General features: G+C 41.7%; 1 long non-coding RNA gene across 1 annotated transcript in view; it reads left to right on the forward strand.

The window, feature by feature from the left end:
* Nucleotides 1-167: 167 nt before the first annotated feature.
* LOC137226510 (uncharacterized) overlaps nt 168-17,561 on the forward strand; it is a 31,947-nt gene continuing 14,553 nt past the window's right edge. Inside the window, exons 1-3 of the long non-coding RNA XR_010944384.1 lie at nt 168-2,428; nt 4,768-4,879; nt 4,966-5,081. This is a non-coding gene — a long non-coding RNA (uncharacterized lncRNA). The remainder of the gene's footprint in view (nt 2,429-4,767; nt 4,880-4,965; nt 5,082-17,561) is intronic.

Consider the following 17,561-nt stretch of genomic DNA (forward strand, 5'->3'; position numbering starts at 1 on the left):
GGAGGGAGTAAGAGTGGGAAGAGAGTGGGCGCTGGGAAAGAGGGAGAGCCGGAAGGGGTGGGGAGAGGTGGAGGCGGAGCGGAGGTGGGGGGAGGGAACGCAAGCCACGGGGGGCGGGGCTCGGGGCGGGGGTTCCTGGCCACGCCCTCCCGCCTGGGTCCCCGGAATTCTGGTCGGGCCCGCGGAAGTCGTACGAGGTGGCTGGTGATCGCTTGCGTACGTCGAGGGGAGCGCCAACTCCTGTTTCCCGGACGTCCCCGGGCGGCCTGGGGGACAGCTGGGGCGTCGCGGCCCGGGGAAGGGAGCGGAAGTCAGCGTCGAAGCCGCGGAAGGAGGGGCGGCTGGCGGAGGCCCCGCAGCCCTTGAGGCCGGTTCAGCTGCACTAATGACCGAACGTGGTGTGAGGCTGGAGTGTGGCCGCGCGGTGCTTTCTGTAGAAGGCATTGGCCAAGAGGGCACCTAGCTTCAGGTGCTCGTCTGAATGGCGGGAGCCTGATGGCCCGGGGTTCAGTGTGACTCCTCCGATTCCCCAACCAACCTCTCCCATATCTGAGAGTGAGGTCTGCATTTCTGTGGTCCTCATGTGGGAAACTGTCAGAAGAAGTGAGGGGGAAATTTCCAGGTTAAGGTGTGTGAATGCGAGCATGTACCGAGGTATGTGAGCCGGAATGTGCATCCATGAAGAGGAATGTTTTTGTTCCAGGAACCCCTCTCCCCAAACTTATACCGAGTGGTGGGGTGAAAGCGAGGCAGTGTGTCCGAAATCAAAAAGCCAGGAGGTCCCCTGGGAAGCCGTCTTCCAGTAGGACCGAAGTGCTGAGCATCTTTGAAGAATGGTCCAGACACCTTGTCTTCCTTCCTGTCCTGCCCGTGGTGATCTCCTAGGAAGCCTATCATTGAATAGTCATGTTTATTGCATTTGTTTTCCTTTCTTGCCTATTACTCTCTCTTCCCGACCCCAGGTAACAAGCTCATACTTTCGTTTCTGCTAACACTTAATTGGATGTCTCCCCTTATTCTTTGACTCCCCTGGGCTTTTGGACACCTCATAGAAGGCAGTGCTGAGTCCAGCTCTGGAGAAAGACTTTGATTGAATCTCAGCTTCACCACTAACTAGCTCTATGCTTTGAGGCAAATTACTTAATCTCCCTACACTGCAGTTTCCACCACTGTGAAATGGAGATAATAATACTACTCACCTTACAAGGTTGACTGGAGGATTCAATGAAATGATTCATGTAGAGTTTATCTAGTCTTATCTGTCAGAGCCATGAGCCCCCTTTCTCCTAAGCTACCCTGGGTATTCCCTCTTATGCACCCCATTATTTTGCCACCTAATCCATTAAGCAGGGGGTTGCTTGACATGTTTTCTTTGTGTACATATAGGTAGATTGTTTCCTCAACCTGCTTTTTAAGTTCTTTAAACATACTGTCATTTCTATGTATACTCTGACACCAATTTGATACATTTCACATAGCTTGTGTTCAATACATGTGGATTGAATAATTAATAAAATTTATCTAGAGAGAGATTTTTCTAGAAAATTTGAAGTTATGAAAAAGGAAAGCTCTTCATGGGGCAGGGTAAATAGAAAAAACTTAATAGATGGTTATCTTGTTCATTATCTTGTTCATAAAAGGTATCATAGTAATTTCAATTATATAAAGAAAACTGTAAAAAAGACAATTGGAAGTGAACATGACGAAGTATAGAGTTGATGCCCTGCTGGAGTAGAATTATGAGTGGTTCTTTTTCTCCTGCTTTATACTTTTTAGTCCTTTCCATACTTTTCAGAGTATGTATTACTGTGTTACTTAGGAAAAGTACTTTATATAATTTAGGTTATAAAAATGATCATATTTTGGATACTTAGAGATGGAGGGAAAAAAAATCCTGAGAATAAAGCAATAGTTTTCTTCTTTTTCAGACTAGTGAATCTTTTCTGATTCGTGCTAGAAAATCAACTGATTAGTTTGAAGTATAAAGACATTTCCTTTTCAGTGACCAGAATACTTGTCTTGCCTATTTAGGCACTTCCTTTGAAGGATCAAGATCCAAGGCAGGGAATGAAAATCATAGAAGGGTTCATATTAAATCCAGAGTCAAGGCAAAATGGTCTTAATGGTTATCTCAACCAAGCTGTAGCAGTCTAGTGAATTTTGACCTTTCCAGTGATTTTCTTTTTTGGCTTAGAGATGCACCAGTGCCGTTCTGCTTGTATTACTGTAACTTTTTTTTTTTTTTTTTTAGTTAAAAATGCTTTATTGCTAAAAAAATGCTAACCATCATCTGAACCTTCAGTGATCATAGTCTTTTGCAGTAGTAACATCAAAAATCCCTGATCACAGATCACCATGACAAATATAATAAAAATGGAAAACTTTGAAATATTGTGAGAACTACCAAAATGGGACCCAGAGACATGAAGTGAGTGAGCAAATGCTGTTGGAAAACACTTTTTTTTTTAAATTTCAAATTTGCAATTTACTTCAAACAGAGTTACCTTGTTTTTATTGAAAATGAGCACAACAGCTTGATTTATTTGCACAGTTATTCTTTCATTCAACAAAAATTTACTAAGCACCTTCCAAATGCCACACCCTGTGCTGATGCTGGGAATACCAGTCAAGACCTTGTCCTTATCTTCCAGGAGGTTAAGGTCTCATTGATGGACATGCATATATAAATAATGATGTTATAGAGAATTATCACAGGAGCTTTGACACATCCATGAGTAGGCATACTTACAGCAGCCAGTGGGACACAAAGGAGTAGCCCGTTGTAGTGGGGCAAGAGCACAGTGAGAAGGAGGAGACAGGAGAAGCTTCATAGAAAACTAGTTATCTGGGCCGATTACAAATCTTTAGCTTATAAGTGGGTAGTCCTTCCTGATGTGAAACTATTATTTTTTGCATACTTTGCCCTAATTATGTTTTCTTATTATATTCTCTGATACATTAAGGGTATGCCTTGTGATTCCTTACTTGATAGGGGCAGTGAGTTTATAATGGTCAAGTCCTATTCCACCATATTCCAAGGACTGGCCAAAATTTAAAAATATGTAAGTCCTTTTATTAGATATGATTGAGGCTTAGAAAACACTTTAAACCTTAAACTTCTTATTTTTACTTAAAGTGTATACATTCATTCCCTAGTCTTTAGGTGTTGGGCTCACTGTGGGTCCTCTGATTAAACTTACTCATAGTTTTGTCTTGCGTTAGTTCCACTTTTTTTGTTTTTGTTTTTTGTTTTTTGTTTTGAGGTACGCGGGCCTCTCACTGTTGTGGCCTCTCCCGTTGCGGAGAACAGGCTCCAGACGCGCAGGCTCAGCGGCCATGGCTCACGGGCCCAGCCGCTCCGTGGCATGTGGGATCTTCCCGGACCGGAGCATGAACCCGTGTCCCCTACATCGGCAGGCAGACTCTCAACCACTGCGCCACCAAGTAAGCCCCCACTTTTTTTTTTTAAATAAATAAATAAATTTATTTATTTATTTTTGGGTGCATTGGGTCCTTGCTGCTGTGCGTGGGCTTTCTCTAGTTGCAGTGAGTGGGGGCTAATCTTCTTCATTGCGGTGCGCAGGTTTTTCGTTGCAGTGGCTTCTCTCGTTGTGGAACATGGCCTCTAGGGTCATGAACTTCAGTAGTTGTGGCTCAAAGGCTCTGGAGCACAGGCTGAGTAGTTGTGGCTCATGGACTCTAGAGTGCAGGCTCAGTAGTTGTGGCCCACGGGCTTAGTTGCTCTGAAGCATGTGGGATCTTCCCCGGCCAGGGCTCGAACCCATATCCCCTGCATTGGCAGGCAGATTCTTAACCACTGTGCCACCAGGGAAGCCCTAGTCCCACTGTTGAGTCATTGTGTTTATGATTTCCAGCCTCTGTTTTTCTATAGTGGAGAGAGAACATAAAGACACTTGTAAAACAATTATAAGTGGGGAGTTTTTTAGGCTTTACAATTTTTTTCTTCATCTTTTACCGTTTTCTAGCTCACAACTAATTTGACATCAATTTTTATTATTTATTTTTTAGTGACCTGCCTTTATAGAGTCTTTTCAGAAATCATTCAACTTCATTTTTATATCATTTTTCATGTCCACTTTATTTGTTTTGAGTTTTTTTCTTTTGCACTCATTTCATTATTTTATGTAACAGACATCAACACATTTTAGAATAAATAACTGATTCTAAGGATGCAATTCAACTGTTCTGTAATGTTTCATTCAAAAAATGTTAGTCATGACCCAGTGAATTTATTTCAACCCAGTAAATTGATATGAAGACCTACAGTTTGAAAAATACTGTTTTAAAGAGTAGTCACCTAGCATTCAGTGCACCTGGCATCAATGGGGGTTAGAGAGGGATAGAGAGTGAAGGTTAATCCAGTTAGTTAGTTAAGCATTGTTTCATTAAGAGGGCTTCTACTATATTAAAATTTTGTTGGATTAAATTTCTGGGTCAACCACCAGGGTTTGGAAATCTCCTTGCACTCAAGTTTTGGATGTGTGGCTTGAGTTTTAAAGAAACCTGGCTTGGATCTAAAACTCTCAAGCTTAGAGTTAGTGCTAATGGCCCACAGAGTTCATGTTATATAGTTAACCAACCATAACTGAGCCATTTTAAGGCCATTTATATTGTATCCTTTTCTACGGATAGAACAAGGAAGTTAATTGATAAAATGTCTAAGCTAATATAAGAAAACAGTTTTCCTAGTTTGTGACAATATCTGGGCTTCTGAGAACCTCCATTTAAGTCCTGTATTCTTTCCAGGGACACAGCACTTGAAAGATATTTGATGGTACTAGAAAAGGACATGGCAAGCAAGAATATTTAAGTTGAAGTCAAGACCTTCCTTCTTGGTGGAGCTTCCCAGATAAAAAAGGTATTGGGGGCTATCCTGCCAGAGAGCATAGTAAAGACAGATGGGTATTTTCCTGGGTTGATAAATGTATTTACCCTGATCTGCAGGACTAGCTCTCAGAAGTTTACCCCTTTTCAAAATGCCTGTTGTTCACAGAAGATGTGGCCAGGGAAGGATGGACCATCTTTGGCAAAATATCTGGGAATACCTGCCTGCAACTCAGGTACCTCTAACCCCTTTTAAATGAGGGCACACAGTGTGATGTTCTTCATTTTTGAGGATGTTAGGCCTGGAACCTTAGGTTTGGTGTGGAGATTGCTTGGAAATAGGGCTTGTAAGGGATATGCACTAGGCATATCTCCTAGCTTCACGAGCTGTTTTTCTAAATCCTGAGATGGAGCTCCCTCTTGTAGATATAGAGAGAACACAATAATATCAGAGAGAGAAGCCAACCAGTTCTGCAAACAGGCCTAATGAGAGGTAATCACAGTTGTGTAGTCCCCAGAACTCACATTGTCAATGCAACTAGAATGATGAGGTTCTCAGGGACTGATTCATGCTAGCCAGACTCACTGAAGTCTTTTGAACAGAATGCCAGTTCACAATGGGGAAATTCATCTCCAGTGATCAGGAGACTCCTGTTTGTTCTCCAGGACCCTCACTGCTAAATCCTGTGTACCTGGGGAACCAGAAAGTTGTTTGGTGATCTCAGAATCACATGAGAGAAGTGGATGGTTTTATGGGTTGAATTGTGTCCCCTCCAAATCCATATGTTGAAGTTCTAGCTCCTTGTACCTTGGAATGTGATCTTATTTGGAAATGGAGTCATTCATTGCAGATGTAATTGATTAAGAGTAGTGTGGCCCATAATCCACTATAACTGGCATTCTTATAAATGGGAATGGCAGAAAACTTAAGTTGTTATCAACGTAAAATATACTGTTATAGATGTAAGTTGTTATATGTAAGCCACATGGTAACCACAAAGCAAAAACCTATAGTAAATACGCAAAAGAGAAAGAACGGAATATAGGCATACCACTAAAGCAAGTCATCAAACGACAAAGGAAGAGAGCAAGAGAAGAGGGGAACAGATAGGGACTACAAAAACAGCCAGAAAACAATTAACAAAATGGCAATAAGCACATACCTATCAGTAATTACTTTAAATATCTATATAACTGGACTATATTCTCCAATCAAAAGACATAGAGTGGCTGAATGGATTAAAAAAAAAAAGACTGAGGGCTTCCCTGGTGGCGCAGTGGTTGAGAGTCTGCCTGCCGATGCAGGGAACACGGGTTTGTGCCCCGGTCCGGAAGGATCCCACGTGCCGCGGAGTGGCTGGGCCTGTGAGCCATGGCTGCTGAGCCTGCGCTTCCGGAGCCTGTGCTCCGCAACAGGAGAGGCCACAACAGTGAGAGGCCCGCGTACCGCAAAAAAAAAAAAAAAAAAATACTGACCTATATGCTGTCTACAAAAGACTCACTTTAGATGTAAGGACACACAGACTGAAAGTGAAGGGATGGAATAGTCTGTGCAAATGGAAACCAAAAGAAAGCTGGAGTCGCTATACTTATATCAGACAAAATAGACTTTAAAACAAAGACTAAAAGAAAAAGAAGGGCATTACCTAATGATAAAAGAGTAAATCCAACAAGAATTTATAACACTTGTAAATATTTATGCACCAGCATAGGAGAACCTAAATATATATAGCAAATATTAACAAATCTAAAAGGAGAAATAGATAGCAATACAATAATAGTAGGGGACTTTAATAACCCACTTAAATCAATGGATAGATCATCCAGACAAAAAATCAATAAGGCAACATTGGTCTTAAATGACATGTTAGACCAAATGGACTTAACAGATATTTACAGAACATTCCATCCAAAAGCAACAGAATATATTCTTCTCATGTGCATATACATTCTTCTCTATCTATTTTTCAAGATAGAAAATATGTTAGGTCACAGAATAAGTCAATAAATTTAAGAGGATTGAAATCATATCAAGCATCTTTTCTGACCAAAATGGTATAAAACTAGAAATTGATTTTATGAAGAAAACTGGATAATTCACAAATATGTGGAGATTAAGCAACATGCTACTGAACAACAAATGGATCAAAGAAGAAATCTAAAGAATAATTTTAGAATCCCTGAGACAGATGAAAATTAGGAATGTAACATATCAAAATTTATAGGATGCAGCAAAAATAGTTCTAAGAGGGAAGTTCATAGCAATAAATACCTACCTCAAGAAACAATAAAAGTCTCAAATAAACAACCTAATTTTACACCTCAAGGAAATAGAATAAGAAGAACAAATGAAGCCCAAAGCTAGTAGTAGGAAGAAAGTAAGATTAGAGTGAAAATAAATAAGAGACTAAAAAGAAAAGGAAAAAATAAAGTAGAAAAGATCAATGAAACTAAGACCTGGTTCTTTGAAAAGATAAACAATGTTGCCAAACCTTTAGCTAGACTCACCAAGAAAAAAAGAGGACTCAAATAAATAAAATCATAAATGAAAGAGGAGATGTTAAACTGGTGCCACAGAAATGCAAAGGATCATAAGAGACTACTATGAACAATTATACACTAACAAATTGGACAGCCTAGAAGAAATGGGTAAATTCCCAGAAACATACAACCTTCTAAGACTGAACCTTGATGAAATAAAAAGTCTGAACAGACCAATTACTGGTAAGGAGTAATCAGAATTATCCCAACCAACAAAAGTCCAAGACTGGACAGCTTCATTGGTGAATTCTACCAAGCATTCAAAGAATTAATACCAATCCTTCTCAAATTCTTTCAAAAATAGAAGAGGAGGAACTCTTCCAAGCTCATCTTCCAAGGCCAGCATTACCCTGATACCAAAACCAGTGTTAAGGATGCCACAAGAAAGGAAAATTACCGGCCAATATACTTGATGAACATAGATGCAAAAATCCTCAACAAAATATTAGCAAACTGAATTCAATAATACATTAAAAAGATCATACGCTATGATAAAGGGGGATTTATTCCAGGGATCCACAAATCAGTCAATGTGATACACCACATTAACACAATGAAGGATAGAAACCATATGATCATCCCGCTGAAGGAAAGCATTTGACAAATTTCAACATCCGTTTATGATAAAAACTCGCAACATAGTGGGTATAGAGGGAATGTACCTCAACATAGTAAAGGCCATATATGACAGGCCCACAGCTAACATCATACTTCATGGTGAAAAGCTGAAAGCTTCTCCTCTAAGATCAGGAACAAGACAAGTGTGTCCACTCTTGCCACTTTTTAGTCAACATAGTACTGGAAGTCCTAGCCAGAGCAATTAGGCAAACAAAACAAAACAAAACCCAAATTGGAAAGGAAGAAATAAAAATGTCACTATTTGCAGATGACATGATATTACATCTTCCTTCTTCTGTTTATACGTTCTTTTTTCTGATAGGTCAATGCCATGTATTATATCTCAATTTTCTTTGCCATACTCCAGATATGTCTTACAGTACACCTGGGTTGCTCCTGCCAAGCATTTACACGTACTACCCAGACTATTCTGTTTTAGTTAATGAAAGAATCAGCTGCAGACTGCTGATTAAAAGAGACAAATGAACACACCAAAAAAAAAAGCAGATTTGTGACCCCTGCCTCTCAAAATTTTGATTTGTAAGTTTATGGTGGGACCCAAGGATAATCATGTTAAATAAGCATCATAGGTGCTGTTAACCTCACTGACTATCTGTTGATTTGTGCTAGATTCTTTCTTAGAGCATAATCTAAATTCCAGGTTCTGGAGACACCCAGCTTGGTCCAACCTTGGTAGGTTGTACTCTTAGCTTTAAGGACTTAGGCATTCCCCAGCTAAGAGTTCAGAAGAAGAGTGGGTATCCAAGCCAGTCCAATTTGTTCATTCATTCATTCAACAAATTTGTGAGCATCTGCTATGAACTAAATACTGTTCTAGGGTCTGGAGATACATCAATAATACAAATAGATACAAATCCCTTACATTCTAGCTGGGAGTCAACAGTCAACAAATCAATAAATACACTAGGTGAGCAGTGCTATAGACAAATACAAGCAGTGTAGAAGGACTGTGAATGCAGAGGGTCTGCGGGCATTACAGTTTTCAAAGGCGTGTCCTGGGTAGGCCTCACTGACAACATGACTTAGGTGGGCCATGTGGTTCTCCAGAAGAAGACTGTCCCAAGCAGAGGGGACAGCCAGTACCAAGTCCCTGGTCAGAAGCTGAGCACACCTGGCCTGTTAACAGAAACAGGAGGCCATTGTGCCTGGAGTGGAGTACGAAAGGGAGGGAGGTGGCAGAGGCTGAGGTCAGAGGTTACAGGGGAGTCAGATCATGTCCTTACAGGGCATTGCAAGGCCATCGGCTTTTACTCCAGTGAGACGGGAATCAATTGGAAGATTCTGAGCAGTGACAGGATCTGACTTATATTTTTAAAGTATCGTTCAGGCTGCGGTAGGAGGGACAGGAGCAGAAGCAGGGAGGACCAGTTAGGAGATGACTCCAGTAATGCAGATGAAATGTTGATGATTGGCAATAGGGTAGTAGCAGCAGAGATGGTGAGAGGTGTTAGATGTTGGATAAAATTTGAAGGTAGAACCATTTTCTGACAGATTGGATGTGAACGTTGGAGAAGACAGATGTCAAGGAGGACTCTAATCAGGGTGAACCTTACAATTCTTGCTTGGAATGCTGAACAGAAGCATGTCCAAATGAGGAAGCACATGGCAGGCATCCTATGCCCATGAGGAGAGTCAAACTGTGGGTGGCAGGGCAGAGCGGCAGAAAGAAATGGTCCTGAGGCCTGGTCCATCTCTGCACTTCCAGTTACAAGAGCCAATGAGTCCTTTGTTACTTGCCTCCGAAATAGGCTTATTGCTACTCCCACCCAGACTCTAAGGTGTCTCTGAGATGTGCTATTTACCTAAAGACACTTATCACAGTTCCACCAGAGCTAGTCTTCAGACCTCAGGGATGACTCCCAAAATATTCCTTCTCATGCCTCCCTATCTCATTGGTCTCTTGGCAAATTGTAAGCCCCTTAGTGTACTGTGTCAGGAGCAGGGCCAGACAGACCCGGCACGGCAGAAAGTGTGAAATTATTAGCACAAGATCCCTGTTGTTGGTAGTAGTGGTAGTGCTAGTATCACCTGTATTTTACAAAATTGAGAGCAGAGATTAAGGGATTTACCGTGGATCAGAAAGTCTTCTATTTCAAATCTAAGATGGGTTTGTCTGATTAACCAATTACAATCCATCTATCACATAGAAGAGAGTAGAGCTTTTCAGGAGGAGATCATCTGGCTGGTTGCTTCACTGACTGGCAGTATACTGGTGCAGATACCACAGATGTGATCCTCAGCCTTACACATCAAATAACTACCGGGCCCCTTCCCTCAGGGTGATTAGGCTGGAAAGGATGAATTCATATAGCCCAACTTATAAGAAACAGACGTGTAGACCAGCTTGTCAGATTATTTAAAATAGGAAATATTTCTCAAACTTGAGAACTTGTAGACTCTTAAATATATCCCACTTTGAGAAACATTGTATTCGTACTTACATCATGAGACTTTATGTGATCACTTGATCAAAACAGTCAGAAATGCAAATCTAGCCTGAACATTGGCATTATTCTACGAAAAGGTGGCAATCCAGGTGATGCTTGTGTTAAAATTTTTATATTATCTTTAAAATGAAAACACAAAATTTAAAAATTATTCTAAAGAATTCCTGGACCTCTAAGAATATGATTGAAGACTCCAATGTGAAAAATAATGCAATAGAAGAAAGGCTTTGTTTGAAAACGGGAGTTAGTTATGTATACAGGATGCTCTAAAGCAAGTCCACTCAGGAAACCAGATTGCAGATCAGAAGGCAGATTGGTGGGTGTAGAATAAGAACAGAGGGAGTTGGCTGTTCTCAGGGAACACAGTCCTCAGACAAGGGTAGCTGGTTATCCTAACCTGCATTTGCTCTACAAATATTTTTGTTTAAGACTCTACCAGTCATGGAGAACAGAGCTCCATCTTTCTTGCCTTATGATAGAGAAGGCAAGAACAAATTATTGTTCACTAACTTTCCTTTTCCTAGACTTCATCATGAATCCACGAACCCTCCCTGCCAATGCATCATTTCTAGGTAAATAGGAATTGTGCTCTTCTCCTGACAAGGAAGGGACTTGGACCAGATTAGGAAACTCCAGAGACCACACTCTTTCCAATTAGCACGTAGCTAGTTTTTGTCATTCAACTAAAATTATGAGGGTCGCTTATATTCTATAGGAGACGGTAAAAACAACTTTTAACTCTCTTCCAATTTTGTCTACAGCAGACTCTGAGAAATCCATCATTCTTCTCAAATGACTTCTCCCCGTGTTGTCTGCCTACTCCTATTTTAAATCTGCCTTTGACCAACCCTCCCCTTTCCCACCTCCAGCCTCAGCTGAGTCAGTGCTAGGAAGTAGGGAGCACCCACCGCCCATTGCCACGTACTCTCTCCTGGCTCCCACACTGGACTGGACTGGAGCCAGGTTCAGCGCTGGGCTGCCTCCAAGCAGGCTGAGAGAATGCATCCTGTTCCTGGGCAGCGATTCCAGGGGCAACATTGAATCCTCGGAGCCAGGCAAGGGCATGTAATCCCTTAGGCCACTTGGCAAATGCCTATTTGTTCTCTAGTATTGTCAGAACGGGGAGGGGGTGTGGAGGGAGCGCCTGGCCAGTTTGGAAATGAGAGGGCCCTTAGGGAGCACGCGCTGAACCCCAGGGAGCCTTGATCCGAGCATGTGGTCCTTGCTGAGCCCCCTTACCTGGTCTGCCACACCACTCGGAGCAGATGCCTACGCAGGCACCACCAGTGCCCTCCAGCGCCTTTCAGTCCAGCCACTGCTGACTTTCTCTACCCTACCATTTCTCAGGAATGTGTGCCGTTCATCTTCTTCCCGCAGTCTGGAATGTTCATCCCTTTTAGCTCCTCCTCGCTAAATCCTCCGCACCATTCATTCATTCATTCATTCATTCATTTCTTTTCCCTTCCAGTTTTATTGAGATGTACTTGCCATACAGTGTAAGGTTAAGGTGTACAGCATAATGATTTGACTTATATACATCATGAAATGATCGCCACAATAAGTTTAGTGAACATCCATCATGTCATATAGATACAAAATAAAGCAAAAATGTTTTTCCTTGTGATGAGAACTCAGGATTTACTCTCTTGCCAGCTTTCATATATGTTAATTATATTTATCATGTTGTACGTTGTATCCCTACTACCTATAACTGGAAGTTTGTACCTTTTGACCACCTTCATCCAGTTCTCCCTCACTCTACCCCCTGCCTCTGGTAACCACAGATCTGATCTCTTTTTCTATGAGTTTGTTTGTTTGTTTTTGAAGTATATTGACCTACAGTGTTAGTACCTGGTGCACAACATAGTGATTTAATATTTCTATATATTACGAAAATGATCATCACTCCTCCCCACCCTTTAAAAGCCACAGCTGTAATGAGCCCTCTAGAAGGCCTTCTATGATCTACAACCAGAAAGGATCTCTTCATTTTTGTCAACAGCCATACCCATTTTCCTGGACCTATCCTAAAACATAGACAAAGTTCTGGTTTGTATTGTAGCTACTGAGATACATTTCTTATCTATTCTACCAGGGAATAAGGTAGGACATGGGGGCATGTGTGACTGCCTTTGCTTTTCTCATAAGGTTCCTCACATTGTAGTTACTTAATATTTGTTGAATGAATAATAAATCGGAAGCATTGTGCACATGGTACACAAATTACAGAAGACGGGATCCTTTACAAGTTTCCCTTCAGAAGCTGGCCCTAAGCAGGGCTCTCCTGGAGTCTCCTCTCATCTCCCCCCACACCTGCAGCTACAGGGGCCTATTGCAAGGGGAGGGTAGCCTCCAGTCCTCCAGCAGTAAGCCAGCATCCCTTCTGACTGGTCAGTGCCTAGGCCATACCAGTTGTAAAATATTTTGAATATCACCGCTGCATCTAAGACAGGCAACACTCAACCAAATGACATAGAAGAGTGTATTCAAGTGCATGTTATAGCAGTAAGACATTCCCATTGTGTGTGAGGCACAGGCTAGGTGTGTTGAGGGAGGCACTAGAGGGTAGGGGAGTTGGGTGTTGCTAGAAGCTGGCAAGCAGGGAATAATTGTACTTTTCGTTAATTACTTGTGTAACCTTGGGCAATAGAGCACCTCTGCAGTCTGGAGACCTGAGTTCTGGTGCTGACACCTGTGCTTGGATCTTGGGCAGATCACTTGACCTTGTCACAGTCAATTCATCTACACAATAGGGGGATGGTTGAGGTTATAGTGAGATACAGTGTTGCTCGATGCGTGTAGAAAGTCATGAATGGAGCCTCAAGAATGGATCAAGGGGTCAAGGGGATAGTGCTTGACCTTTCCTGTTGAGCCTTCCTGTGGAAGAATCTATTTCCTGCCTGTGCTTTAACAGGAAGTATTTATTGGTTCTAGACCAAGTCTTGGAATTGAACATCTGGCAAAAGGGAGAAAATAAACAGGGGTATTCAAACATCAGTCTGATAATGTGCCTAATAGTCTGAAGTTTTTTTGCTTGAAGCAGGAAGTGTTTCTCATCAGGTCAAATCACAATTAAACCATGCTTTCTTTTCTCTGTAAAGTTCTTTTAAGTTCGTTGTTATTTCTCCTCTGAAAGGGCTCACAACACATTGCCAGATGTCACCAGTGAGCATGGAGTAGGTTATGTAAATGTCTGGCATAGTTTAGTTTATTATCATTGTTTTTATTACTTGGTAAAAAGAAAAGTCACTTGTTGGTTATATTTTCCTGTGCAAATAGAATTGCTTAACAGAAGAAAAGGAAATAGAGCAACTGTTACTAAATGACCCAAAAGCAGAAGTTGAGTTCCTTTCACATGAGCATTCAAAAATGTTTCAGCCACGTACTCTGGTCTTGGCAGCCCAGAATCGGGGAAGACCTGAGCTGTGTTGAGCAAGGTCAGAGTGAAGATTTATACACCAGCAGAGGAATGCGGGCAGGAGGCAGGCATGTGGAGGTATTGGGGGTGAATCTTTGAGCAGACCACTTAGTAGCCGTGAACACCACTCACAAACCCAGTTATAATCATGTAACAGAAACACATGTTGTGAATTTGCTAATTTCTCAGACACATTATGTTTCAGAATTCTTGAAAGTACCCCAGGGGAGCTTTCTCTAAACTGGTTTCATTCAAGGTCAACGCCTTGGCTAGCTGACCAGTAAGATAATTTTCTAGATTTGGGAGCCATTTGAAATATGAAAGTCTTGAAAAGAAGCATATTACAATAGATTAGAATCTGGAAGAGAGATTACAAATTTAATAATATGCACTTAAATGTGAATTGTTATCATTGGTTAGACAGATATCAAATTTATTCAACCCATAATTCTCAACCTCTTTTTTTCCCCATAAAAGCCATAAATATAGTACCAAGTGGGAAATAAAGGCTGCTGGGTGATCGGTAAGACAGCTGATTGCTGTTTCTCTAGCAAAGGAAATTTTTGTAATTTGTTCATATGCTGCTGCATTAATGCTAAAACTTGCTGTCGGCTACTAATTATTCCCTACAAAAATTTGGTTTCTGTTTTTAATCTTGGTAAGAGAGCAGTTGTTATTGTAGTCTTCAGAGGAAGACTGGTACCTGAGAGAGAGCCCCACTGACAGGTGGGGCCAGTGTTTTTTTTTTTTTTTTAAGGGAATTCCTTTATTTTTATTTTTTATTTATTTATTTTGGGCTGTGTTGGGTCTTCGTTTCTGTGCAAGGGCTTTCTCTAGTTGCGGCAAGCGGGGGCCACTCTTCATCGCGGTGTGCGGGCCTCTCACTATCGCGGCCTCTCCTGTTGCGGAGCAACAGGCTCCGGACGCGCAGACTCATCGGCCGTGGCTCACGGGCCCAGCCGCTCCGCGGCGGCATGTGGGATCTTCCCAGACCAGGACTACGAACTCGTGTCCCCTGCATCGTCAGGCGGACTCCCAACCCCTGCGCCACCAGGGAAGCCCGGGGCCAGTGTTTTAACGAGGGGAGTTGTGTTACACAGAAAGATTTTGGAGATGGTATTTTAACACAGTTTCCCTTGGAAGATTAAGTTTTCTAATTGCTTTTGTTGTTAAAATGCAAGTGTATAAAATATGTGTCAGATTAGTTTCATAATAAGAAGGCCAGTCCCCAATTCTCCTTATACCAGATATAAGCTAATGTTTTATTTTTACCTTAAGTTTGAAGAAAGACTTTAAATTTAAGTATTATAACTAATGGACAACACGGACAGTTATCACTTTCAGGTCGCTTATCAATATCACCTTCTCAATGAAGCCAACTTTGACCACCTTATTTAAAATTGTGATACCACCCGCAACCATCATACTCTTTCTTTTCTCCATGGTACTTATCACTTTCCAATCTACTAATTTACTTTTTTATTATATTTATTGCTTATCATTTTTCTCCTTCTACTAGAAGGTAACCTTCATGAAGGCAGGATTACCCATGTTGTTTACTGATATATTTTTAGTGCCATAAACAGTGCCTGGCATATGTGTGTGTGTGTGTGTGTGTGTGTGTGTGTGTGCATATATATATATATATAAATATATAGCAGGCACACAGCAAATGTTTGTTGAATGATTGATGGACATCTATATATCTGTACTTTCAAAACGTCTTCTGTTCAGAGAATACTACTAATATCTAAGAACCCTAAGGTGCATTTCTTAAAGGCACAGCCCCTGTGGGTGCATGTGATCAAAGTGTAGTCAGAGAACTGATGTATAGTCAGAGAACTGATGTATAGTCAGAGAACTGATGTTGGACACAAGTGTTTGATGCTCCAGTTGCTCTTTGAGCATTTACCAGAAGCAGCTGAGTGCCAAGTCTGCATAGGCCATAAGGACAAATCTCTCTCAGTGACTAGAAAGTCAAGACAGTATGTATTTGTGAAGTGTTCATTTCTATGTAGCCAGTGCTGAATCCACTGTGAGGTTCTCCTGAAAGGAGAAGGCCCCATCCTTGTTCTCAACAAGCTGGCCATCTGGCTGGGGAATTTTCTGTACAAATGGCCACCTATGGTTCCTAACTCTTATTAGCAAGAGGATCCACCTAATTTAAACCAAAGAACTGCTTGAATTTGAGGACTTAAAAACTCAAGTCAATGAAGATCATTAAAAGTACATGTAGGGCTTCCCTGGTGGCGCAGTGATTGAGAGTCCACCTGCCGATGCAGGGGACGCCGGTTCGTGCCCCAGTCCGGGAAGATCCCACATGCCGCGGAGCGGCTGGGCCCGTGAGCCATGGCCGCTGAGCCTGCGCGTCTGGAGCCTGTGCTCCGCAACGGGAGAGGCCACAACAGTGAGAGGCCCGCGTACCGAAAAAAAAAAAAAAAAAGTACATGTAACCATTTGCTTAGACCAGTAGCCAATTCCTTTGACCTGGTATCCAAAGATTTTTAAAGGTAATTGTTTGTACAGTGAGGCTTAGATGAATATTTTAAAAGTATCTCCATATCAGAGTGCCCTGGAGATGAAGAGAGATTGTATGTTTCCCTGCAGTCCTCTGCTTGCTGTAAACACCTCCGTCTCTTGTCTAACTAAGACACAAGTTTGTGCTTGCCTCTTACCCTAGCTCACCAATCAGAGCCCCCAGGTCCTCCTGAGTGAGTCCCCCAGTGTTCATCGTCTGCTGGTCTCACTGTCTCTGGTCCCTCCACCTCCAGTCCCTCCTGCTCACTAGAGCCAGATGAATCCTTCTAAATCATGGCTTTCACCTTATCGGGTCCCCCTTTAGGAATTAATTTTACAACATGCATAGGACTAAATCCAAACTGCTCACACTACAGTTTTCTCCCATCAGATAGTTCCACCTGGCTTAGATGACCTCAGCTCCCTGCCACAGTGAATACTGTGCTCCAGTCTGGTCTCTTTGTTCTTCTTTCCCCTTCCACTTTCTCAGTTTCCCTTTCCCAGCCCTTGCTCCCCATACTTGGACCCGTCTCTTTGTCTTTATTTGTACTGTTTCTCATTCATTCATTCTTTAAATAGATATTGAGCATATACCATATATGAAGCAGTATTTTGTGTTCTGGGGATACAAACTCAGCGATTTGGATTATGCTGTCTTCCCTTCTTCCTTAATCCAAGGCAATCCAAACCATACACTGCCCTCAAGCGCCAATTCAAGCTTCACCTTCCTAAAGGTTTCCTGATTCACCCCTCCGGACAATGGTAGGCAGCTGAGTATAATGGTAAAGAGAAAGGGCTTGGGAATCAGATAAATCTGGATTGGAAATTTTTGTCTACCACCCAATATCTATTGACTATTAGGCAAGTTACTCAACCTTTCTAAGCCTCCTATTACCTCATCTATAAAATGGGAATCATAGTCCCTCATGGGTTTGTTGTGAGAGTAAAGAGAGATAGTAGTCAATGGTGATGTTGCTGTTATCTTTCTCTTCTCTGAAACTTTATAGCAGATGAATTATGCTTGGTCACTTAAGAATGAGTGAATATTACTTGTAGTGTTTTTGTGTTTCATGAAACTCCTTCCTCATTCAGCAGCACTTAACAAGTGCACAGTGAATGTATGTACAGTAAGAGGACACTTGGCTGTCTCATTG

Source organism: Pseudorca crassidens, chromosome 6, assembly GCF_039906515.1.
Source record: "Pseudorca crassidens isolate mPseCra1 chromosome 6, mPseCra1.hap1, whole genome shotgun sequence".
Taxonomy (NCBI): Eukaryota; Metazoa; Chordata; class Mammalia; order Artiodactyla; family Delphinidae; genus Pseudorca; species Pseudorca crassidens.